The sequence below is a fragment of the Lissotriton vulgaris genome, chromosome 4_1, assembly GCF_964263255.1.
Source record: "Lissotriton vulgaris chromosome 4_1, aLisVul1.2, whole genome shotgun sequence".
In the NCBI taxonomy this organism is placed as follows: domain Eukaryota; kingdom Metazoa; phylum Chordata; class Amphibia; order Caudata; family Salamandridae; genus Lissotriton; species Lissotriton vulgaris.
In genome coordinates this window covers 1,865,485,911-1,865,512,554 of record NC_141691.1, presented here as the reverse complement: position 1 = coordinate 1,865,512,554, position 26,644 = coordinate 1,865,485,911, and the positions used below count along the sequence as shown (strand labels likewise).

At 43.3% G+C, this 26,644-nt stretch overlaps 1 protein-coding gene across 8 annotated transcripts in view; it reads left to right on the top strand.

The window, feature by feature from the left end:
* Positions 1–24,484, top strand: part of ZHX1 (zinc fingers and homeoboxes 1) — a 194,320-nt gene extending 169,836 nt beyond the window's left edge. For all 8 annotated transcript variants that reach the window (XM_086966176.1, XM_086966177.1, XM_086966178.1 and 5 more), the window contains exon 5: positions 23,939–24,484. The gene's annotated coding sequence lies outside the window, so the exon portion shown is untranslated. The remainder of the gene's footprint in view (positions 1–23,938) is intronic.
* Positions 24,485–26,644: the final 2,160 nt, after the last annotated feature.

Here is a 26,644-nt window from a genome sequence, read left to right as displayed (position 1 = left end):
TGTGTAGATCCCTAAACAGTTTCTCAAAGAAACCAATTGTTGAAATCCAAAGTTAATGAAAATAGGTACAAAAAATACCAATTGCTGACATTTTCAGCTGTAATTGTTGTTATGCTGGGCAATTTACAAAAGCAATACCATAATGTCCATCAGATCCTGCTGGTCACAAAAAAAACTTATAGGGCTTGGCAGTTTTCCAAAAACATGTGATACCCAGAGCCATTAAATGAGCTGCAGCATAGGATTTTTTGTTGTGTACCAACCATGCAGTTATTCATATGGGAAAAATATAATGATCGAAAATTGAGTATGAAGGCAACCTATGTGTTTCTGAATTTTGCAGAAGACAGTTAAGGAACCCTGGTTATTTGTACACTTCTAAATTTGGTAATACCCATACTATGATCCAGAGTGCCTTTTGCAAAATGTGTTCTTTCTTGCACCCTGCCTTCTATTTGGAAGCCAAAAAAGCATAGCATTCCAATTGTCAATAACAGATGTTCTACTACTCTGTGTTCCCACACATCTCACGATTGAAAACGGTACCCCTTTTGCCTGGCTGGGCCTAGTGCCAAGAACCTACAGCGCACGAAAGCGCAACCTGTAGATATCACATTTAACCCAGCAAAATGGACCCTTTTTAGGTCTCGCCTAGCGACGCAGCAAAGCTGCTCTCTAGCGAGGTCTATTGTCTTCGACTTGAGTTTGGAAGGGGGATAGGAGATGTGCACTTTCCCAGACAGCCGTTGTGCACGCTCACGGCGTGTCTATGAGCTTGGTCCTGTACAGCACATGGGCACGTGTCTTACAGCTTGCGCCCGGACATCCAATGTGCACGCTTACACACTTACGGCGTCTCTTGTAGGTTGCGGCTGGACAGCCAATGTACACGCTCATGGCGTCTTTTTTTTATCCTTCGCTCGGTGGAACCGAGAGGGTGCTGTGCCTCTTCGATGCTCCCTTGCCCTGCCAGCAGCACAATTTAAGTCTGCTTCCTCTGCTGCCTCCCTTCAAACTGAGTGCGGCGCCGCTTCACAGACACCTCGCTCTGTTTACTTGTATATTTCTTAACTTTAGCACCTAGGGCCGGTCCTCTCCACTTCTTTGGGAGTGTCACCGAGAGACAGCGACAGGAGCTGAGAAGCCAGAGCGAGGGCCAGTGTGCACAGCATAAGCACTAACAGACTCTCTTGTGCTAACCAGCACAGGCGCCAAGTGGCATTCCCAGGTGCTAGCAGCATAGAGGATCTGCACCAGGCAGCTGCGCAGATGTCCCACCGGGCTGGGGAGCTCACTCAGACCCCCCTGCAGAAGATCTGGATTTTGCACACCAGCAACCGGCTGACCCAGCGCTGAAAGTGTAAGTGGGGGCTTCTGAGGCGTGTCAAGGGCTGGATGGCCCCAGGCGCTGTCCACTGCGCCTGCATCTGGTGGTAGAGATAGACTGACTGCAAGCATAGTGTGTGCAGTTATGTACGAGGACAGTGTGCTCCCGTTGGTGTGTGCGACTGCAGTGAGGACACTGTGCTCCCGTTAGTGTGTGCATGAGGCCTGTCAGTGGGTGTGCACGCTGGTGAGCTCAAGCTAGGGTTACACACGCGGGTCTGGGAATCTGTCCATCCATGGAGCAGTGCACTCAGAAGAGGTGTTTGTGTCATTGCAGGGGTGTGGAACATAATACAATTTCTACTTGTCCATGGGGCAGGTTGCTTCATAAATCTACTTGTCCTGTAACAAAATCCACTTGTCCCTTTGGTGCCATGTAGTGCAGCGACAAATTATGGCAGCAATCTCATTTTATAGAGCTCTGATATAACCCATCTGATTATGCCAGGGCTCATACTATAGTAGTGTTTGATTACTTGCAATCCCCTTATGTTGCACGTTTCCGCAGATCTACATGCTGGGGCTGAAGGTAGCGCTAAGCAATAGTTCAAGGGTTAGAATGCCCTTATGAGTCTGTGCAAACCTACTAACTTGCATGTTTTAAGGGTTTTCAACAACTCTTCTCTATTTCCCCATACTGAGAAATGTTGGAAATTTACTCCTGACAATGGTAGACGTAAACTTTTTCCAGAGTTGGGGAAAAAAGTGGTTGGAGGGAAAGTGAACTTGCAAACTCAGATTTTCGTATGAGCAAATCTACACATGCATATTTGCTCATGCTAAAATGCAGTTCGCAAATATTTTCTAGGAGTGCTATTTCTTCTACGTCTGTAAATTCTTGGGAATTCACGAAAGCTGTATAGCTGCACTTAATGCAAGGACCTATACCATGGGTGCACTTTTGAGACTTTTGTGTTTATTAAAATTCTGTTTCTCTGTATTGGCTGGCTTCACTGTGAGTGACACCATTCTGCTCTTTCACAAGGAGCAAAGTAGTTTTATTCGGTGCTAGTAACTACTGTGGCAGTGTGTGCTTTTTGAGACCAAAAACTATTTTGCTTGCCAATGTTTGTTATAATGTTGAAGGCCTGGCAGCTCCCATACCAATAAAGTTTACAAAAACCATGCCAAAACAAGTCACACATTGACCAAACTAAAAAGCTGACCACCAATTTAAGACCTACTGGCTTTGCCACGGCTTGCTTATTTTTGATTCCCATAATTTTATTGAAACTGATTACACTAATTTTCCATTGTGAATATTTTTGGGAAATACTAGCACGCATTGAGTGTTACTAAATGAAGCTGCAAAAAAAGGTGCCTGAAGTTTTACAGTAGTTTAGCCAAATGTTTTTTTCCTGCTTTAATTTTTTTATGAACATTTCATTTTCAAAGCAAAGAATCATCAATCCCTCTTTCAAGCTTCTGCAAATATTTGCATCAAATCAGAGCATTCTGAGAGTATTATACATAGCCTCATGTTGCTAAACTTTGAAAACGTGTATACATATTTTTATACTGGAACCACTGTCAGCAGTGCAGTCAGAGTTTACAGCATTTACTTGGAGCACTCACCCTAATATTAAAGGCTTTCAATTATTGAACCATGAATACAAGTTTGAACAGCATTAACATGTGGAAACAAATATTACCTTAACTGCAGATAGTGCCCTTCCCCATAATATGGTACTGCAAACTGGCAGCCAAAGGGTTTGTGCTGCAGGGTGTTGGGCCTACTTGGGCCTCGCAATCCTCGACGACGAGAACAGTATCTTCGTCGGCGCTTCCATCGTCGACGCAGTCCCATAAAGAGTTGCTGTCGACGACGACGACCTCGTTGACGATGTCGTCGTCGACGGAATCATCTGAAAAACGTGTTTTTTCACTCAGAAAGAAGCTGATAACGCCAGAGATGACGTCTCCGCGACAGGTTCAGAAATTTCCACCTAATCTTCTGTTGGATGACGACTCTGATGAAGAGACTTTTAGTGAGTTTGGACAAGCATATAGCCCATCTGACCTACAGGTTAAGGTTCAGGATGTTAGTTCTGAGGAAGGAGAGATGGAACACCAACACTATGTTCCGGAACATTACTATGAGGAGGAGCACGCTACTACCAGGCAAATACCTTTGCAGCAGCCTACACGTCAGGTACAAGAAGGGATGATGGCGATGCCGTCCAGTTTGATTGCGGATCTACAACTTATGTTGCAGGACTACCGGAAACATTTCCCTACTCCTCAAGAAACTCAACGAGTGCGTCCTCCGACACCTCCGCCTCAATCGTTACAGCCTGTGGCAGACCACTCTTTGCCTCCAAAATAGCGTACCACTGCGCCTGAAGAGCGCCCACAAGATGTGGTACAAGTGCATGATACAGATGATGACACTGCTTCTTCTGATGCGGACCAACAAGTGGATCCTGATCAGGATCAACAGGCGGATTGGAATCCGATTGACCCAAGGGATCCAGACATCGCAGATCCAGACAACGCTACCTCGCCTCCAGCGGACGTTGGAGGTTTTCACAACCTAATGGAACGGGCTTCCAAAAGATTTGGTCTCCCAGTGACCACGGTTCAATCAGAATGTTTCTTATGACTTTAAGGAACCGTTCAGGAAATCTGTACGGTCCATACCAATCATTGAGCATGTCTGGTCTGAGGGCTTGAAGGCTATGCATAACCCGGCCACAGTCCTCCCGGTACTACCAAGACTAGAGAAAAAGTACAAAGCACCAGATGGCAGTCCGGCATGTCTGCTTGGCCAACCAAAACCGGACTCGGTCATTTCTCAAGCCGCCCAAAGCAAATCTAAAAATCCATCCACGCCACTAACGGCACCACCAGATAAGGAGGGCAGGCGCCTGGACAATGTAGGTAAAAGATTTTCAGCAATGGCCAGTCTTCTGGTTAGGGCAGCCAATGCTTTAGCAATTCTAGGACGTTACGATCGCCAGATGTGGTGCGACCTTGCTCCATTTATGGAGGAATTGCAGGATTCTTCTAAAGAAGAAGTGAAGAAGATTTTGCTAGAGGGGGAGCGGGCCTCTTCGGAGGTCATTGATGTTGCAATGGATATAGCGACCACAGCATTTCGAGCACTTGCTGGTTCGGCGACGCCAAGGGTGGTTGAAGGCCACATGGTTCAGACAGGAAGTGCAGAATAAAATCTTGGATCTGCCATACGACGGAGAAATGCTGTTTGGCAAACATGTCGATGACGCCCTGCAGGGCATAAAGAAGGACACCGATACAGCCAAGTCCTTAGGAACATTGCAGTATCGCAAAGTACCCTTCAGAGGAGCAAGAGGTAGAGGGTTCTCCTCTTATAGAGGAGGAAGTCAGAATCGCTACTCTTCCGGCTTACAGTCTAGCCAGACATATAAACCTCAGTACTCTCAGAGGGGTTCTTTCTCTCGCCAACAGCCTAGAGGACGTCAAGGGCAGCAAGGAGAGACAACACCAGGAAACAATAGCGGCCAGGTGGCTCTTTCCACTGTTCCTGTTCCCTCATTAACACCAGTGGGGGGCAGGATTGCCCATTGCAACTGGATGGTCATTAAATCGGATCAGTGGGTCCTACAGATCATCAAAGAAGGACACACGTTGGAGTTTCAAGACCTTCCTCCAACAAGAGCGCCAGACGCCTTTCCTCCCAAACATCTCAAGCTCCTTCATCTCGAAGCCCACCAACTTTTCACCAAGGGGGCAGTAGAGCCTGTACCCCTTTTCTCAGAAGGGGAAAGGGTTCTATTCCAGGTTCTTATTGGTTCGGAAGACAAAGGACAAGTGGCGTCCAATTTTAGATCTACGGCAGCTCAACACTTATCTCGTCAAGTTGTCCTTCAGGATGGTCACTCTTCAGGACATCCTCCGCCTTCTCAATCCAGGGGACTACATGGCGACCCTAGATTTGGATGACGCTTACTTCCACGTTCCTATTCATCCAGCTCACAGGCAATATCTTCGATTTACAGTGGGCAAGAGCCACTTTCAATTCAAAGTACTGCCATTCGGTCTCCGGTCCGCTCCGCGGATCTTCACAAAGATTCTGGCTCCAGTAGCAGCCTTTCTCAGGGGACAAGCTATACAGGTTTTTCCATATCTGGACGATTGGCTGCTGAAGGCTCCATCTGCCCAGGAGGCGTCCAAGGCAGTCAGGTCATGCAAAGAACTGTTCGAGCAACTAGGTCTTCGACTCAACAAGGAAAAATCTGTTCTATGCCCCTCCAGGACAGCGAGGTTCCTAGGGGCCATCCTGGACACAGAGTTGCCTAGCCTTTACATCGGAGGAGCGCCAAAGCAAGCTGATTTGTTCAGCCCGCTTTCTTCAATCTCGAAAAACACTGACAGTTACAAATCGCTTCTCGGATCGATTTCATCCTGCATACCATTAGTTCCACACTGCAGGCTCAAAATGCGTCCACTGCAGGAACAATTGGACAAGCAATGGCGACAGGTCACAGGATCCTTCGACGACAGGATTGTCGTTACCCCGGTAATGAGAAAGGCAAGCGGCTGGTGGTCGCTGAAAGACAATCTTTCCAGGGGTTTATCGTTCCAACTTCCACCATCTCCCATTGTTTTGACAACGGATGCTTCCATGGAAGGATGGGGAGCGGTCCTCCAAGAGCTAAAGGTTAGTGGCCATTGGAGTCCAGTCCAGGTCAAGTTCCACATCAACCTTCTGGAACTTCTCGCTATCCGTCTGGCTCTACAAGCTTTTCTTCCGAGGATTCGCGACCGTGCAGTGCTGGTTCGTACGGACAACACCACAGCCATGCACTACATAAACAAACAGGGCGAAACAAGATCCTCCACCCTCTCCAGGGAAGCCCAGACGCTGTGGAATTGGGTGATCCAGAACAATATCTCTCTCAGCGGAACATCTAGCGGGGACACTCAATGTCAGGGCAGACGCTTTGAGTCGGCAAAGGACTGTCTCTCACGAGTGGGAACTAGACCAGACCGTTCTGGAGGAGCTCTTTGCACGATGGGGGACACCATCCATCGACCTGTTTGCAACTCCCCAGAACGCCAAATGCCAGTCCTTCGCAAGCAGGGTTCACCATCGGGAATCCTTGGGGAATGCACTTTTGATTGCTTGGTCCGGCGCCTTTGTTTACGCCTTTCCTCCCATTCCGCTGATCCCGAGGTTGATCAGCAAGCTCAAGGTCGAACCGTGCAGGATGATTCTGATCGCTCCAGCATGGCCCAGACAGTTTTGGTACTCAGAACTTCTCCTCCTCTCCCAGGACCAGCCAGTTCTCCTGCATCCTGTTCCAACACTGTTGACAATGTCTCACGGACGGGTTCTACATCCGGACTTGAAGTCTCTGCGATTGACAGCGTGGCTTCTGAGTTCCGAGAGTTCCAAGGTTTAAATCTCTCAGGGGAATGTAGGGACATTTTGGCCCAGGCCCGGGCGCCTAGTACCAACAAGACCTATCGGGCTAAGTGGAAGAGATTCTGTGTTTGGTGTCGGAAGGAAGGTTTACACCCATATACTTCTGCTCCGCACCAACTCTTGCCTTGCATACGGTCTCTGGCTAAATCTGGATTGGCTCCATCTTCTGTGAAAGTACATCTAGCGGCCATTTCTAGATTCAGACGTTCATCTTCAGGTCCTTCTCTATGGTCCGCAAGAATTATCAAACAATTTCTGAAGGGTTTATTCAGGGTCTTTCCTCCAGTCCGGCCGCCGCCACCAGCCTGGCATTTGAATCTAGTCTTGTCATATCTCATGAAAGCCCCTTTTGAGCCTGTTCATAAGTCTGACCTTAAGTTTCTCTCGTGGAAATTGGCTCTTCTCTTGGCCCTGACATCGGCTAGAAGAGTAAGTGAGCTCCAAGCTTTCACAATTGAGGAACCCTTTCTGCAATTCAAGAATAATGTTCTTATCCTAAGAAAAAATCCTAAATTTATCCCAAAGGTGCCTTCAGAATTCCACCTAAATGAGCCAGTGGTCTTAAAACAGTTCTTTCCACACCCGCGGAAAGAACTTTGCACTCTTTGGACATTCACAGATGCCTGAAATTCTACCTGGAACGGACAAAACAGTTCAGAAAATCTTCACAGCTTTTTGTTTCATTCAGTGCTCCTCGCAAGGGGTGTCCAGTTTCTAAAGCCTGTATTTCCCGCTGGATTTCCAGTGCTGTACATTTTTGCCACCAGGCGGCTGGAAAACCACTGCAGCGAGCAGTTCGTGCTCACTCTACAAGATCAATGGCTTCATCGACAGCTCTATTCGCAGGTGTCCCAATCAAGGACATTTGTAGAGCAGCGACGTGGAGCAGTGTCCACACCTTCACTCGCCACTACTGCTTGGATTCTTCTGTGAAAGGGGATGCGGCAGTGGGCCAGGCGGTTTTAAGGAACCTTTTCCAATAAGTCGGTGAGCTTTCCTTTCTATCCCGCCTTCCTGTTTGCATATTTTGTATTACTGTGTTATTGTCATGTTTTATGATTCTAATGTGTATCTAGTTTTCTGATCAGAAATGTGTGACTTTTTCAGGTTCACAAATTGCAAAATATGCTTTTCTATTTACTGCTGGTTACTCTGATACAAAGCATGGGAATCTATGAAAGTTCCAATACTGGGGCAAGAAAACAAGTTACTTACCTGTAACTTTGGTTCCCCAGTATTGGTAACTTTCATAGATTCCCATGCGCCCACCCGCCTCCCCTGGGAAAGCTCAGTCTTATTGTCTTGTGAGATAGCTGTTTACAACGGCTACGAAAATCTGAGGCTCTGAGCTTCTCTCAGGAAGGTTCTATGGGGTGAGGCTGCTCTGATTGGCTACTGCAGAAGTTTGGTCTCTTTTACAAAAAGAGGTGGATAAGCTACAAAATGAGATGAGGCCTAGGCCTATTTTTTCACTTTGTGCTTACTACTATGGTATTTTCTATTTACCGAGGCTCCCATTCCGACGACGGGGAATGATACAAAGCATGGGAATCTATGAAAGTTACCAATACTGGGGAACCAAAGTTACAGGTAAGTAACATGTTTTCTTCTCGGTTGTGAGTGAGTGCTCTCAGGGGCGTCTGTGTGTTTGAATGTTTTGGTTTGTGAGACCAGTTGTTGGAATGCGTTTGCCGGTGTGAATATCATGTGTGTGCAATGCCTGGCTGTGCATGTGCTTGCCTGCCTGTGAGTGTGCAGAGCAGCGTGTGAGAGACCTGGCTGTGCCTAGCAGTAGGCGTGTTAGTGTGTGTATATATGTGTGTGTACAAAATGATTCCCATAATTGTATTGAAACTGATTACACTGATTTTCCATTATGAATATTTTTGGGAAATACTAGCATGCATTGAGTGTTACTAAATGAAGCTGCAAAGAAATGGTGCCTGACATTTTACAGTAGTTTAGCCAAATGTTTTTTTCCTGCTTTAATTTTTTTATGAACATTTCATTTTCAAAACAAAGAATCATCAATCCTGCTTTCAAGCTTCTGCAAATATTTGCATCAAATCAGAGCATTCTGGGAGCATTACACATAGCCTCATATTGCTAAACTTTGAAAACGTGTATACATATTTTTATACTGGAACCACTGTCAGCAGTGCAGTCAGAGTTTACAGCATTTACTTGGAGCGCTCACCCTAATATTAAAGGCTTTCAATTATTGAACCATGAATACAAGTTTGGACAGCATTAACATGTGGAAACAAATATTACCTTAACTGTAGATAGTGCCCTTCCCCATAATATGGTACTGCAAACTGGCAGCCAAAGGGTTTGTGCTGCAGGGTGTTGGGCCTACTTGTCCCAAGGACAAAATACACATGTAAACTTGCTGCCCTTGACCCCAAACAATGTGTCATAGGCGTCGGGCTATGGGAATTCCACATCCCTGCATTGTTGGTGCGGGTTTGTGAACTACGCAAGTGGATTCGGCTACGGCATGCTTGGGTGACTGACTGCATGTAGTAATTGTAGGGGTGCCGTCTATATGGGTCTGCGGGTCGGTGAGTCTGTGGTAGGTCGGTGAGTCTGTGGCATGGCAGTGTGTGTATATGGGTCTGTGGTAGGTCGGTGTGTCTGGAGGGGTCTGTGGTAGGTCGGTGTGTTTCAGTGAGTTTGTGGCACTGCAGTGTGTCTAGATGGGTCTTTGAAGGTTGGTGTGTTTCGATGAGTTTGTGGCACTGCAGTGTGTCTATATGGGTCTGTGGTAGGTACGTTGTATCTCGAGGGTTCTGCGATAGGTGGGGGAAGCTGTGGCATGCCGGTGCAAGTCTCTGGTAGGTCGATGTGGCTTGCTGTTCTTGGTTGTGAGTGAGTGCCCTCAGGGGCGTCTGTGTGTTTGAATGGGTCAGTTTGTGAGACCAGTTGTTGGGATGCGTTTGCCGGTGTGAATATCATGTGTGTGCAATGCCTGGCTGTGCATGTGCTTGCCTGCCTGTGAGTGTGCAGAGCAGCGTGTGAGAGCCCTGGCTGTGCCTAGCAGTAGGCGTGTTAGTGTGTGTGTGTGTGTGTGTGTGTGTGTATATATGTGTGTGTACAACCATGAATCTGTGTGTGCAAAATGTAGGTGTGTAAGCGTATGTGCAAGCATGCGTCGGTGTGTGTGAAGTTGTGGGTGATCGCATGAGCACGTTGGTGTGTGTGTATGTACGAGCATAAGTCAGCTTGTGTGCAAGTATGGGTGTGTGCATGAGTGTGTCAGCATGTGATTAAGTGGTGGGTGTGAGTGTCGCCTGTGTGCAAGTTGTGTGTGTCCGTAAGTGGTGTGTGTCATCGTGCGCATCAGCACAAGTCAGTGTGTGCAAAAGTTATGGGGTGTGTGTGGCGTGTGTGCAAGTTGTGTGTGTGTGGAAGGATGAGTGTCTGCATGAGTGTGTGAGTGTCGGTGTGTGTGTAAGCACGAGTCGGCATGTGTGCAAGGTGTGGTGTGTGTGTGTGCCAGCCTGCTGCGTTGTCTCTCGTGTTCCCCAGTCCAGGCGAGGAAAGCGCTCTCCTCCCACATCCTCAGCCAGCCTCCTGCGTCACTCCCTCTCACTCTCTCCTCCTGCTGCCTCTCTCTCCCCAGGGACAGCGGGCCTGCCCTGGCCCATCCCCCGCCCGCCCCACAACCTCACCCAGCCTCCTCAGTCACTGCTCCCCACCCCGGCCTCTCCCTCCCCAGGTACAGCGGCCCTCCCCTGGCCCATCCCCAGCCCACCCCACATCCTCCCCATCTTCCATCATGTTCTTCCCTTGTCGTCTTCTTTACTAAGATGTCAGCTTAAAAGTAAATGCTGCCGCCATTTATTTATAATTTATTTATAATTTATTTTAATAAATAACTCAAGGACGAATTTCTATAAATCAGCCTCTGTGGATACTAATCCAAAGGGCGTCCTTTTTACTGGTAACAACTGAATAGTGTAACAGACTCCAGTAAACTTTCTGCTCTGGATGCAGGTACGTTTGAAGGTATGCCATTGATAAATCAATTGTGATAAAAATATTTAGGTCCAATATTTAAATTATCCTTGGTGAATGGAATTTGACTGTTATGCTCTTGTTATCGTCTCTAGGGTTGAAGCGTAAACAGATGTTGCCATTGAATCCTCTCACACCCGCAAGAGGAGGTAACAATTCAGGGGAATCTATTGGTTCTTATGGCTTTCTGTGGTATTTCCTGTCCACTAGTAATGCCATTTTTGATTCTTCTATAAATATTCCTTGCTGTGAGTGTTTTGTTTTGCATCCTTTCTCATTATAATAGAATGTACGTATCTCTTCTGTTTGCCAATTCTATCACTGAAAGTCTTGGTTAACTCTTGTATTATTCTTTCCTAATTCCGTTACCGGATATACAGTTGGCATCTAAAACGATAAGGAACACTCTGTCCCATGAATCACAAAACTGGAGTTGTCCTATTATTTACATACATGCTTCCTATTGCTTAAAGATTCTTAAACCTGAATACTAGTGTGCTATACTCTCACATCTCAAATGTTTCTCCACTATATTCTTCTGGGTGTTTGCTGAACTTGTTGTTCCATACTTTTTCTTCCATTGTTGAAAAAAGAAAACTGAACCTGTCACTATGTCTAGTCTCACTCATCTTGTAGTTCTGGACATGGGTTTGTTACATTTCTCTTTGACTTTCACACTGAGTCTGATCCTTAACATAAAGAAGCATTTGCAATGCAATAGTTCTCGCATTTGCAAGAGTTTGAGCTATTGTCATTGTAAATGACTATGCCTTTTATTTGTGTTTTGCAAACCTGCAAGCGGTGCGTAAACACACAATTTGTACAGATAGTCCTTGCTTAGGAGAAGCAAGGCTGGCCGTAAAAGAGGCGCAGTTATTGCCAGCCTTGCTTCTGGTAAGCAAAGGCTAGAAGTAGCGAGTGCATGATTACGTACCTCTTGCACGTTTTCAAAACACCTAAATAAAAGGCATTGTCATTTACAATACGAATAGCTCAAACTCTTGCAAAAGCGAGACCTTTTGCATTGCAAATGCTTGTTTACAATATGGGTAGCTGCTGAATGTGGGCCCTTGCTTAGTCGCCACCTACAGAAACCTACCAAACCTAGACATTTCTAAAAACTACAAACCCAGGGAAGTCCAGGGTGGTGCAACTCCTGTGAATCGCACAATTCTGCTTATGCTCTGCAGCTTAGGCTTAAAACAGACATTTTCCACGCATTTCTGTGAGGAAAAGTTTGGAAATCTGCGGTACTCCACAAATGTCCTACCACCCAGCATTCCCACAAGTGTCCTGATAATAATTCCACTGGTGTGGCCTAGTATGTTGCCCAAGAGTGCTTCCATACTCCCTAAAAATACACATTTGTTTGGGTGACCATTTTCTCAAGGAAATCCACATCCAGAAAGAGATGGACGTAGTCAGTAGGAAAAAAGCTTGCAATATTAACTTTACATCCGGCGTGTGCAGTGAATGGTGTGAAATTAGGGCTGAACTAAACTGGGGGCAGCCAAGAGGCCACTGTTTGGTGCCGTACCCACTAGCTTTCTGGATTGGGCTACTCTGCTACTGCTTTTCCACTGCACAGATTGTGCTTGCGGAGGGACATCACAACTGCCACAACCATTTTCCTCCACATCACTAGAAGACAAGTCATCGGGTGGAATTCCGCCAACTTAAAAATTTCTTCCAGGTTCTGCACATTATCTTCTCCCTCTGATGCTGTCTCTGGATTAGATCCTGCCTCAGAACTGTCCTCCATTACTCTAATTAGGACCTGTGCAACAGCAGTCATACACTGTGACACTATTTCTAACAACTGTCTAAAACCTTTTGAAAACCTTCTGAAATATGTCCTATGTAGAAGGCAGAAGCATGCTTACCAATAAGTGGGTGGGTGTCTACATAGGTCTAACATAGTGAGAAAGCAAAACAAGCACTTACCTCTTGATGCTGCGATTCAAAGAGCTGCTTCAAAAACTACTCAAATATGCCAGAAAAGACAAAAAATGTACTTCAAATTGCCATCCGGGCAACACTACTGCATACTTCTTGGGACAAGGATTGAGTGCAGCCACTGTTCATGTACCATGGCTCTCACAGGGTTTCCAATCTTATGGGCGTTTATTAACTTTTTTCTATTCTGGAACAGCCAACAACTCCTAGATGAAAAATGTCAGGTTTGGTTTTTAGGTCGAGCCTGGGCAGCGCATTCGCTGCTCTATGAAGCATACTGTATTCAGGTAGGGACTTGACGCTCTGCCCATTTCCCACCCATCTTTTCATTTGGCCTTTGGTACGCTTAGTAGTCCCTCCTTGGTACCGCCTTGGCTGCATTTGTGACCTCCGATGAGCACTGGACTTTTTACTTGTGTTGTTACACTGTCTGCTTTATCTAGTCTGTGAGCACTATTTTCTTTAATGATTTTCCCCTATCCCACCCGCGAAGTGCTTTCCTTCAAGACACCACACCGCCCGCTGTCATATTTTAATTACTAATGGCAGTCTGCTTTAACTATATCGGCAGCGCTTCTTCTTTGTTTAATTTACCAGCGTGGTCCGCTGTTATGGCCATGCTTCTATGTTTATTTATTGTATTGGTCTGCGCGGCCCGCTTAAACTTCAGCGGCGCGCTACGAAAACTTTTTTTTTCCCAGTGAAAACGCCCATAACATGCCTTCACTTTAATATTGGTCACGCCCCCTTCTTTAGACGCTGCTCCCCATATTCAGGTTACAACAAGCGTGTCTAAACAAAGGGGCACTGCAGCCATTAAACTGAAAGCACGGCATGGGGCGCTTTTACAAAACATAAACAAAATACATTTGTTTGTGAACTTCACAAACAAATGTTTTTTTGTAAAAGCCCTCCATGCCGTGCTTTCACTTTGATGATGGCCGCCCCCCTTTCTTTAGATAATAATCCACATTTGTAAAGCGCACAATCACCCGTAAGGGTCTCTAGGCGCTGGGGTGCGGCTCGCTGTACCCTGAATACGGCGAGCAGCGTCTAAAGAAAGGGACACAGCCACCATTAAAGTGGTATCGCATTCACGAGACTTTGAGCTATTGGCATTTGAAATGACAACGATTTTTATATACGTGTTGGTTTGCAAAACGTATAAATTAAAGGCATTGTCATTTACAATGCCAATACCTTATTATTAAAATGCGCGACCTCTTGCATTACAAATGCTTGTTTAAAACAGGTACTGTTTTTATAAAAATACAAAACTAATCCCGCTGACAACCATTAACCTCTGGATTATTTTCTAACTTTGGGGGGTGTGTTGCCTGCTTTAAAGTGCTTCAACACCACATCAGAAATGAAATACGATGCATATTAACATTTTGGAAATGTAAAGCGGTAGACTTGGAAAACAAAGGTGAAATCTTTTCACCATTGATTTGCATTGCGGTGGAGAGCATTCTAGGCAGGCGACAGCTAAAATAAAGCCCTATCAGAATAGTACAGGAACAAAATTATAGGCTGTGGCACCACAATAAGAGTTTCCCCCATTAGCAAGCTGTATAGTTAAGCATTGGCAAAGACAACAGGTCTGGCATAGACTACCAGCCTTTTAGCTTTGTTAGTGTTTGATTTGTTTTGCCATGGCATTCGTAAAAACCTTATTGTTGAGGAAGCTGCTGGGCCCGTGACAAAATATATATATTGTTTTAAAACACTCCTGAGAGCAAAACATCTGTCTTGGGTCTTAAGAAGAACTCATTGCCATAGGAGCCTCTGGAACTGAAGAACTTTGTGTGTGGACGTGCTTCTTGTCAAGGGTCAGAATTCTGTTAATCACAGTGTAGTTAGCCAGTGGCTGAAATGGGCTGACCCATTGCCCTTGCTGTATGCTGTAGTGGGTGACATCCTCATGCAGGAATTAGTTTGGAAAGGGGGAGATTCTCCCCTTTCCAGCGATGCTACCCACACTTGTAGGGAGGCAGATGGCGCATAGTATCTCCCACAAGACTTACATGGGAGCAATATACCTGCACCTTCCTGGCCACTCTGTGAGTATTTGACACATCCGCACGCATTGTGGCGCACTAACTTCACAGGTGGTTGGAAGGAGAAAAGTCGAGTCTGAAGCAGAAGTAATCTGCTTCAACCCTGACTTAGTTTTTGAAAGGAAGTCTCAAATGTAAACACCAGAGGTTTCTTTTAAACCCTCCCTAGTGTCGGCCGAGGTCTGCACTAGGAAGGTAGTGTGAACTAATAAGGCTAGTGAACGTAATCTAGGTCAAATTTTGTAGCAGTATTTTGTCACTACAGTTTATGTGCTCGTATGGCCCTGTGCCAAAATAAAGATAATTGAATTGTATTTGGTCACTGTTGAAGATCACTGGGTTTTGCCTTTCTTAACCAAACCTTTTGGTTCTCCGGCACTCACTGCTCGTGTCATTTGAGATCTCCTTTGTTTCCCCCTTCACTCTCCCCCTTATTTTGGTATTGTGGTCTCCTCCTCTGATCTGGCCTTTTGTGTTCAGAGACACTCGTTGCTGTTCATTGCCTGCACTTCGATTCCGCTCTGCCAGCATCTCCTTTCTCCAGTGGGCCCTCCTGCTGCAACAGTCTCCATCCTCTGTAGGCCATGCTGAGAGCTGCTGTCTCACTGAGCTGAGCGTCGCAGTGCTAGCGCTCTGCTTCACTGGGGATCAAAGGGAGCAGCTTCAGGTGGGAAGGGGTAGAAAAGCTCCAGAGGGTGCCAGGCCACTGCGTGTATGGCTTTTTTTCCTTTACTTTTTTTAACATTTTGGAATGGGTTGGGAGAGGGCGATTTAAATTTGACAAGGGCCCAGAGCGATATATATATATATATATATTTTTTTTTAATACATTGTGGGATGGGATGGGGTGGTGGAAGGAATTTTTACGAGTGACGTGGGTGAGCAGCAGGATACCTGGTATTGTTGTTGTTTTTATTTTTTTAAGTAACATTTTGAGATTGGTTGGTTGAGGTTGTTACATTAGTATGATGTGGTTGGTGGGTGTAGGAGACGAAGTATTGTGTATTGGATTTAAATGTCAGCATGGGGTGGGGGTGTTTCTGAATGCTCTGTGAAAGGGTGGCAGAGTACCGGTATATTTTCCATAAGTGGGAGGATGGTGTTTTGAGGCAAAGGGGTCGGGTTGGAGGACATTTCCGTTAATGCTGTTTTAAAATTATTTGTTTGGCGGTGGATGAAGGGCCCGAGGCCAAGTTGTGCCTGGCTTCTCTCAGACTGCTCTTCTCGACAGCTCATTCAAATAATAATCTGTGAAGTAGAATACGTTTGGAGAGACATGCATAACAAAACATTTAGTTGGATAGCTCTAAATAACCTAGAGTTTTCACCTCCGGATTCCACGTCACATCATAGATAACTTGACGTATACTCTATTAGCATCATTTGCAACCCCTTGGTTGAAAACAATCATGCTATTGACAGCTACCCGTCCATTTTTCTGCAAATTTACACCTCAGACATTGTCTGGAATTCATGCAGTATACAACTGCTATATATTATATCTGACGAAGCCTTTCTTTATGGCCTGAAAGTCTTCTACAATTTTAAGTAATTTACAAAAAATGTTTAGCTGGTGTACACATCTGTACACACCAGGCTTTTGACTTCTTTTAGCAACTACCAACCTTTTTCTAAACCCATGTTTTAATCGCCGTGCTTCAATGGGTGAATTAGTCTGAAGCGTTTTACTCAAATGCATTTCATTTTGGAAACTCCTCGGGATATGTTTTCATTTCAACTGACTGTCTGATTTTTAGATATAGTAAGCTGATCTTCTGACCTTTTGTTCATGAGATTTCTCAGTGCACATTAGACACGGCCCCTGCCGTGCACGGAGTGCTTCGGGTCTTATGTAAGAGACTCCAAGGCTTCCTTTCAGATCAGAGTGGACAATCCTTTCTGTAGGATCGAATAATGAATAGGATTGGTGCATTCCTCTTCCGATGATTCACTTCTCGATGCCATGTTTAGATTTCTTTCGATGCTGAATGTTGCTACTGCACTCTGAGAACTTTCTTCCCCCGCATATCCACGTTTTCTTCCGAGCTCCTTGCTCGGTCCTCAGTAACTCTCCCTACCCCACTCTTCAAGTGTTCCCTTCTTATCACCCAGTTCTGTATATAGAGTAGAATATTTATTTTTAATTTTTTCTTCAAGTAAATATTTTTTTTGTATTTCCCAAATTTTATTCAACATTTTTACAGGACCATCTTGGCGGTTCTGTTACAGGGTTAGCAGTGTTGTTTCAGGCACATTTTATACTTGGACATGTAGGGACGTGCAAGTCCCAAATGTTTAGCTAACCCCACCTGACGTAGTTGGAGAAGAAGAGCAAGGGTGAGAAAGGGGAAAGGAGACAGGAGACAGGCAGTAAGAACTAAATTTCTTAACAATTCCATGTGGCCTCTGTGACATATGACACCCTATGGGGTGATTGGCATCCATGTAGGATGCGTGCTAACGGTACCTTATTTTCTCGGGGGTTTGTAAGAGTCCAGGTACGTATCCAGCGCATTCCACATTGTCCTGGATGCTGGTTTCCATGGTGAGTTCCGGAGTGCAATGTTGTCCGCGCCTCTAAGATGTGTGATCCAGTTGAACCAGCCTTTGTAGGTGGTTTTACTAGTGTCTTTCCAGTAGGCTAGGACCATTTTCACTGCCGCAGTTAGTAACAGGTCAAGTAGGTCTTTGTCGGGTGCAGTTCTTACGTCTGTACTCCGAGGCCATGGTAAGTGTGAAAATTCTTTAGTTAGTGTACTATCAAACAAACCATTTATGAACCCAAATATTTTCCCCCAGAATGAATTGTGTTGGGCAGTGGAGGATGAGGTGTGCTAAGTCCCTGGTTTCTCGGTTACAATTCCAGCATATCGCGTCATCCCTGATGCCTAGTGAGAATAGCCGGGGTCCAGAGGGCCTTGTGAAGCAGCCAAAATTTTGTTTGTGAGAGATATCGCGGGGGATATCTTGTTACATGAGGGCGAGCTCCATATTGCAGCCCACACTTGTTCGCTATGTTTGACGTTCTTTTAAGCATCCCGGTATGCAACTGTCTTATCATTAAGCTTAGAGGAATTGGGGCGGAGGAGTTTGTTCAGGTGTGAGACCTTGTGTCCCAATTTATTAATGTTCAAAACAAAACTGGCGATTGATGGTTGTGAAGCGGAAAATTTGGTTCTAGCGAGGGCCGTTCTAATTTGTAAGAAGTTATAGAGTTCTATGTCCTCTAGTTTGTATCTTGTTTTAAGGTCTGTGAAAGTGATAGGGTATGTTCCGTTATTAAGCTGGTAAGTGAAGTGGATACCTTTCTCAATCCATACCTCGAAGGCAAGGCTTTTCCCTTTGTATAGAAACTTGCTGTTGGCCCAAGTGATTCCATTTTCGATCCTTTTATGCAATTTTCCAGTTTCTTATCTACTTTTAGTAGTGCTATTTTTGTGTTCTTGAAAATGGATTTGGATGTGTGGGGGTATCTATTTGCAGTAAATAGGGCCAGGGTTGTTAGGTTGTTCAGGGCGGCCCTCTCTATCTGTAGCCATACCGACGTATAGTCGGCTTGTGGTGAAATCCAGTAAGTGCCTTGTTTAGCCAGAAAGGCTAGCTGGAATATTCTGAAGTCTGCTAGGTTTACCCCTCCTTGGTTTTTATCCAATCTTAGCTTTTTGATGGTTATACGCGCCTTCTTCCCTCGCCTTAGAATTTCGAGATCCCGTTGTCAGTTTTGCGGTGGTGTTCATCCCGTTGGAAATAACGGGAGTATGCTGATCAGGTAGTTGATCTTTGGGGTGATCATCATTTTAATGGTTTCGATTCTGCCCCACCACGTTATGAATTTTGGGGACCAGGAGTCTAGGAGTTTCTTAATCTTTTATAATGTCATTAAAAGTGTCCATCTTAAACTTTTGAACACTTGATTTGTCTGAAGCTTAATTTCAAGTATATGTCAGTTTGGCATTTTAAACCTAGACTGTACAGCACAGGTTGTTATGAGTATCAAAACAAAGTTATTCTCTTATTCAGCAGCGATTATAAATTCTGATGATATATTTTAGATTAGATGAAAAATATACCATTTGAATTGCATTTTTAAATGTGAGCATGCATAATGCTGTATCATCCGTGAAACAGCATTTACTTAAGTGAAAGTTCCTTTTAGATTCACTACGCTTTACTCTCTTGACACCTGCTGGAGCCTTGGTTGGATTCCATGTTGTCACTTGGACATTTGTTTTCAATTATTTTGGACACGTTTAAAGTAAGTTTCACAGTTTAGTTAGAAACTCCTCCAATGTTAGCCTGTGTACTGTTTTTTTTTTTCTAAAGGCAACCATTTTGCCTTTCAAAAAAATATTTTTGGGGTTTGGTGATTCCCAAGGAACTATCTGAAAATGTGTAATCTGTGTTAGCTGGTTGGCTAGAAATATCTTAAATGGCCAAATAAATATTCTGCTGTTGATTATGGTGGTCAGAAAAGGCCATTTAGGAAGAACCTATGCTTTCTGAAAAACTATTTGAATGTCTTTTAGAAGCAGGCTCTTCTCTCATTACAAGCTTTACAAATGTTCCCCTATTTGTCTGAGGGTATCCGATTTTGTTGATTTTTTAAGTGAATTAGTCATTTAACAGGTGTATGCCAGTGTGGTCTAAACATGATCTTCCTCATTAGGGGCATAGCCCAAGATGTGTTAAAGCATCTGCCTTACTATCTGCAACGTGTTTCTCTCAACATTCATCATGGTTCATACTCGACATATCTTCTGTTTTCAGTGTTTGTTCTGAATGTGCAATTGCTTTTGTTCATCATTTTCCTTTTCAGTATGTGGTACTCTTAGTAAGAAGTGGGTCAGGGGTGGTAAGAACCTGCTTCTTTTGAATTTTGAAAGTACAACTGTGCTCAGATTGGTAGAGTTTATGCTTGCTGTATAAGCACAGAGTTGCCTACTTTTAGGGCACAGTTGTACACTTCTGCCTGCCCAGTCTGCATTGCTTTTTTGTATTTTTGTGAACGGCCTGTTAAACCTGAAGGGGGATAAATCTTCTTGGTTCAGATATTTTGTTTAATGGATTTCAATAAAAGGAGGGATGAAACCCATAAAGGTGAGAAATCTCCTGGTAATACGTGTATAATTTTGTTAATATGTTTGGGGCATTGGGAGGTAACACTGAGAAACATCAAATAAAGACCAGATACATTTTTATTGAGGGTTTTATTCTGTGGAGATGTCCATGGTTGCTCTCACCGTGCACAGCTGGTGCATGGATCAGCTTAGTTGGATATACACAACGCACAGTTGTACATGGGTGGATATAAATCGAAATATGTGCTGCCCAGTAGTTTGAAGTCACCAAATACTAGTGGTTTCTTTCATTTATAAGAATGTGGTTTTGAAACTCTGAATCCCTTCCTGCAACGTTCACCAGATCTCAGTCAGTGATGATGGGGATTCCTCACCAGTCTGGGAGATTGGTGTTCTTGGGGACCGCATGATGCAAAAGTCCCTGATTAGCCAAATCTTTTTTTATTAAACATTAAAACCGAAACCATGCATGACCTGTCGTGGTCAGATCTTTTAAACTTGATTCAGTCTCTACTTCTGAAAGAGCTATAGTTTCTGTTCTCTCTTCTTAACTGTTATTCGTTTGAGAATGTTATCCCACAAGTTTGGAATAGGAGAGGCAAATATAAGAGTAGGACTTAGACAATCTCCTATTATCAATAGTCATTCAGAAGCCATTCTCCTAATCAGTCTGTCGTCATGTGTCTAACTGTTATGGTAAAGAGGAACTTTAACGCCTGCCTAATGCATATGAGAGGTGTTGTACATTTCAGTACTGGAACGTATCTTTGGATTTAAAAGACTGAGAATCTATGGACAAATGAAGAATAACTTACTGTGCACGGAACCTTCCGAGAGCTAACAAGCAGGGCTTAATTAGTCCCTAACTGAGCTGAAGGAACAAGGTGGTAGAAGTTAAAGAATCTGATTTGGACAAAGTTTGCTTCAAAAGTATAATATGGACAATGGTCAAAGAGGAGACAAGAACAAGGAGCGGAATGTCTCAGTACAAAGTTTGAGCGCATGGACAGTAAGTCCACAACGGGGACAAAGGTCCCAAGGCAGACTCTAGACAGTATGTCCACATTGGGGACAAAGGTCCCAAGTGAGAGTCTGGACAGTGAGTCCACAATGGGGACAAAGGTCCCAGGGCAGACTCTAGACAGTATGTCCACATTGGGGACAAAGGTCCCAAGTGAGAGTCTGGACAGTGAGTCCACAATGGGGACAAAGGTCCCAGGGCAGACTCTAGACAGTATGTACACATTGGGGACAAAGGTCCCAAGTGAGAGTCTGGACAGTGAGTCCACAATGGGGACAAAGGTCCCAGGGGAGACTCTAGACTGTATGTCCACAATGGGGACAAAGGTCCCAGGTGAGAGTCTGGACAGAAAGTCCGCAGTGGGGACAAAGGTTCCAAGATTTACAGCAAAGATGGTCGAATCCATCTTTTGGAGTGAAATCTTCAAGAAGGAAAATGATTTTCTTCACATCGCTTGTGATACTGCTCTTAGTAATCTTCAGGAGTACCTACGTTTGGAATCTTCTAAGTTTATGTAAGAATGTGGTATCTATAAAGCATGAAGGCGTTTGTTGAACTCTATCTTCAACTCAGAGCGTAATGTGTTGCTGGACGGAAACAGATTTTGAGAGAGTGGTCTTTCTCTTCCTGTTTTGCTGGTCAAAGACAGTTTGGAGGGAGTGCACTATGTTTTTTTTCCGGCCTATTAGTTGTTTTAAGTGTTGTGTCTCACCTCACACTTCACTTTTACACTCTTTGCCTTGCCCCAATATGCTCTTTTGCCTTCATGGTTGTAAGTCCAAGGTGAGTCTCTGGACAGTAAATCCGCAACGGGGAAAAGTTCCTGGTGAGACTCGGGATGGTAAGTCCTAAGTGAGTCTCTGGACTGTAGGTCCACAACATTGATGAAGAATCCAAGTTAGTTACAGGGAAAGGTCGATGTGTGCCTCGGGACCGGAAAGAGACATGGATTTCAGTGTCTAGCTGGGAGAGGACAAAGTTTACCGTCAAGTGGCCGGGACTGAAATTGTACTGATGGTAACTTCAAAACTTAGTAAAATCTGAACTGTGAGTCCTGAAGCATGTCACTGAAGCAGGGTGAGGATTCTGTGTCGGAACGAATCCAAGAGGTAAATTTGAGACTGAAGGGTTTCAAGATCTTCAAGGTCTAAGGATTTGCAACAGCGAGTTGTTACAGAGAGGTTCTGAGAGGAACCAGGACTACGAGCTGTTGTCTTGTTGTTAGGCAGCTCATTAGCTTGTATTTTGGGGGTCAATGTGGAAAGTGTATGGCTGTTTTTTTCCCATGGCAGTGTCTTTTACCCAATGGTGTACCCTTCTTTGGGGAGGGGGTGGGGCCAGTCGGTACCCATGGTATACTCTATGTAGGGCGTGTTGGAGTATAAATCCCAAGGTGTGAACCTTGTGCAACGTTTGTTGTCACCCTGTTTTGTTGTGTTGTTGGTGGTAAGGTCACCGAGTTTTTTTTTTAGTAAATGTTGCATGATTGTGATATGAGAATGCTTGAAATAGATCAACACCAGGTATGTGATGACGGTTTCATGGGTCTGTTCTCCTTTTGTATTCTTTATTATGAGGTTGCACTGACATCTGGTGCCTCATTCTAGCCTGCAGGGCCATTTCCCCCGATGTACTCTATCTAGGAGGTCTTATGTGTTTTTTTTCCTGATGTGTTTAACCTTTTGAGCGTTTTGGGGGTCAGTGTGGAAAGTGTTTTGAGAGCTGTTGTGGCTCTACTTTCCTATGGCGGTGTCTTTTACCCAATAGTGTACCCTTCTTTGGGGAGGGTGTGGGGCCAGTTGGTACCCATGGTATACCCTATGTAGGGCATGTTGGTGTATAAGTTCCAGGGTGTGAACCCTGTGCAACCTGTTGTGTGTTATTGGGGTTAGTGAGGAAAGTGTATTGAGAGTTGTTGTTGTACTTTCCTATGGCACTGTTTTTACCCATTGGTGTACCCTTCTTTGGGGAGGGGGTGGGGCCTGTTGGTACCCATGGTATACCCTTTGTAGGGCATACCTATATTAGTTCTCAGGTTGACTGGTTTAGTATTTCTGAAATGGGTAGTAGTGTTAGTCCTGCTCTTATTAGTCATTGCCCATGTCAGTTCCCAGGTTGTCTATCCTGAGGGGTACCCTGTTTAAGGAAAGTTGTGTTATTACTTTCTTGTGGTATGTTGTGTTTCTCCCAAGGGTCTATGTTTATACCTACCTTTGTTAATAGGGTTTCTACCCGGTTTCCCTGAGGGAGGGGGATGGAGTGTAATGATATTTCGGATACTTGGTGTGGTACTTAATTGGTGTTGTGTATCTTGTTATTGTACAACATGGGGTAGGTGTTGTTTGGTTGTTTGAGTGTTTTGTTTCACCTCACTCTTCACTCTTCATCCTGTGTCTCTGAATACTCTTTTGTCTTTGTGGTTGTCGTTGCATTCTCTTGTATTGTAATCTTTGTTTTCCTTTATTTCTTTTCTTTTCTATAAAGGAGGGAGATGTGTTGTACATTGATTCTTCATGTAATATGGTTGTCTTTTGTCTTAGTCCTTTCTTTGTGTTTTCTTGTTCTCTGTCTACCACAATGCCTATGTATGTTCTGACTTCTACCTGGAGAATTCCACAAGTGTCAGTTGGTGGTCTGGTCAGCTGGCGAGGTTTGTGTGCTCAGCTGTGTCTTACAATAAATCTACATGTAATCAACTAGAAGTATCCTGTCATCTATGACCATCCTATTTACAACAAGAGGAAACAGGGCAGATTCCTGGCACCCAACTACGCACAGCTTTACATTTAGGAGCTTGGAAAAGTCGCATGGTTAGGAAGGGTTTTATTTTATTATTTTGATGTATCCTTAAATTTGCACTTGATACGCTATAGGAATGTTCCACTTCATAATTTACTTATAAATTATTTTTTATTTTAATGCAGTCTCAACCTGATAAAATGTAAGATGTTGTAAACAATGAGTTATTTGCTGACGTTTTTCTTTTTCATTTTCTATCAATGTTAAGGAAAACAGCTGAAACAGATGAGAATTTCTGATGTACTGTGAATGGCCCTAGTCTGTAATGAGACCACCGCTTTCTATGAACCCACCTTCAAAATACAGCTCTCCTGTCCCCTTTGGGGAAGAGAAATGGAACTTGGTGCTGTGCCAAAGTTAATTGCGAGAGGATTTGCTACACTGTAAATAAGGTTGTTGACAAGACATGTAAATAAAAATAATCCTGGTTTTAATACATTTTTACTTGGACACAAGTGTGGGAAATGGCTTGTCGTGGGTATTGGAGGGAGGATTCTGTGACCACTATATTTTATGTCCTCCTATATTTTGTCCAGCATACCTTGTACTATGATAGATTTTTCTGCCTGTGTATTTGATATGTGATTAAGCTTATAGCTTTGAGCGACCAAACATTTTACAAAGTAAAAGTACTGAGAAATGTATTACATTATTTCTTTGTGTGTTATTTATTAGGCTCTGCACTAACTTTTAAAGTTGTACATACACGTGTAAAGTATTCTTATCCAATAAATTTAGCTTCTACTTTTAAAAACTTTGTTGCAGTACTGACATTTTTGTTTTAGCAGGTTTCCAGTAAGATATTTAGAACTGTAACTTTTTTTTGTAAGTTTCATCCTCACAGAAGAAAAAAGAGAACCTCGATATTTCAAAATAAGCACTTATTCTGCGATTATTGTTTTATTCTCAAATTATAAAAAAAAAAAATATATATATATATATATATATATATATATATATATATATATATATATATATATATATATATATATATATATATATATATATATATATATAATATGGTTCAAGATGTGACCAAAGCGAGCTTGCCAGAAATTGCGCATTTTATTGTTGATCCACTTTTCCATCTACAGTTCATTTTAGCTATCCCCTACCCCGAGGCTCGCAGCTTAAAACTGGCAGATTTGTATCCTAATAAAAGATAGATAGATTTGTTTCTAATCTGTTATTTTTAAATCAAAGAACTCCCAACGCTTCATGTTTATTAAATGCTATCTTCAGAGAAGATAAGCTGAAGTTAATATATTCGTTTATAAGGGCATTCCAGCATGACTATGTGAAACTACCCTGCTGTTTGTTCTTACTGTTTTTAATATGATTGTAGTTGATCATGAAATACAATGTCATCTAATCCAAAGTTATTGTAGAGCCTTAAAATATGCATGCTGCTTATTAAACAAACTTTATATAAGCAATCTTTATCAAGTTCTCCCTTTTGTGATGTTCAGACACTGTAGCGTGATTTATAGTGCTACAGTAAAGATGTCAAGCATTGTTCTGTTTTATTTTGTTTCACACTATTGCCAATTTTAGAGGTGAGCGAAGTTTTAACCTTTGCCTAGATCTTGGGCAAAGTTGGCCAAGTTTCTTATTTTCCCGAAAAACTAACTTTTGGCAGTTTTCGCTCCCTGTTTTTAAAGCTTTGCTTACTTAGTGAAGTATGCAAACGTTTTTTACAAAAATCACACATTCTTTTCACTAATTTTCGTACAATGTAAAGTTTACAGAAGTTTAGTGCGATGCGTTTTTACATTTCATATAGAGCACAATTCTGTAATGTTAAAATTAATCTCCTTTTTGTAAACCTTGCTGATTGTGGTCAAATTTTACTTGACGAAAGGTTTTTAAACATATGTTCTCAAAGTAAATTGGTGTATCAAACTGGTTACAAAGAATCCTTTGAAGATACTTATTTGTTTCCACTGCAATAATATTGACAATTTACTGTTGTAAATAGGTATTTGCTAATTTGTTTCCTTTCATGCTCCGTGCAATGTAAATTCCAAATTTGCCAGCAGAAATGTGTATTTCTGAGTAACATCAACTACATAGCATTTGTCCTTGATTCCATAATAAAGGTCAGCATTCTAATGTAAATGCTCTATATCCATTTCCTTTACAGAAGAAATATTAATAATGAGAGCATGTCTTTTATTCAACAGTCCTAATCTAGAGTAGTTTGTTATATGTCCATGTTTGATCAGTACTGAATTTATTTCGTACATGTCAATGTTTCCATTGTGGTGAGAGCATGTGCAGTTGAATTTATTTAGAAATAATTTACATTCATACAGTTTTCAGCTGTTTTTAATTATTACTCTAAAACATGCAGATAACCCTCTTTAAATTGATCAGGTACTTTTTTGTAGCCTATGGGTACATATTTCTTCGTATCTTCAATATCCCTGAATTTAAGACTGATAATGTCCGTACAACAGGTCAAAGGAGTAAAGCACTTCTCACACACCATAGAAGCTAAAGTAGTTTGAGATTCCTGCACCCTGTGTGTTCTCTAGCTGAGTCAATAACAAGCATTACTTTTGCACGTATCGCTTGGATTATGGTTCTTGCTCTCCCATCTTGTTGTAAGCGTATGCATGTATATGGCATTTCTACACTACAAATAGTGCAAATCTAGTTAAGTCAGTAGAGCGCTGGACCGGGTCAAAGGCAAAGATAAAATCAAGTGATTGAAGGGGAAGCTGGGTTCTTAGTGATGTAGTGTTCTTTAAAGAAGGGTGTCTTCAGCTCTTTCCCATATTTGAGTAGGGTTGGATGATCCTGATGGATGGACTGTTGCTTTGTTTTTTTGTGGTTTTTTTCTGCACTTTGTCTCCAGTGGTAGGTACCCTTTCCTGCGGTATGCAGAGAACCACTCAAATGGCTAGGCTTG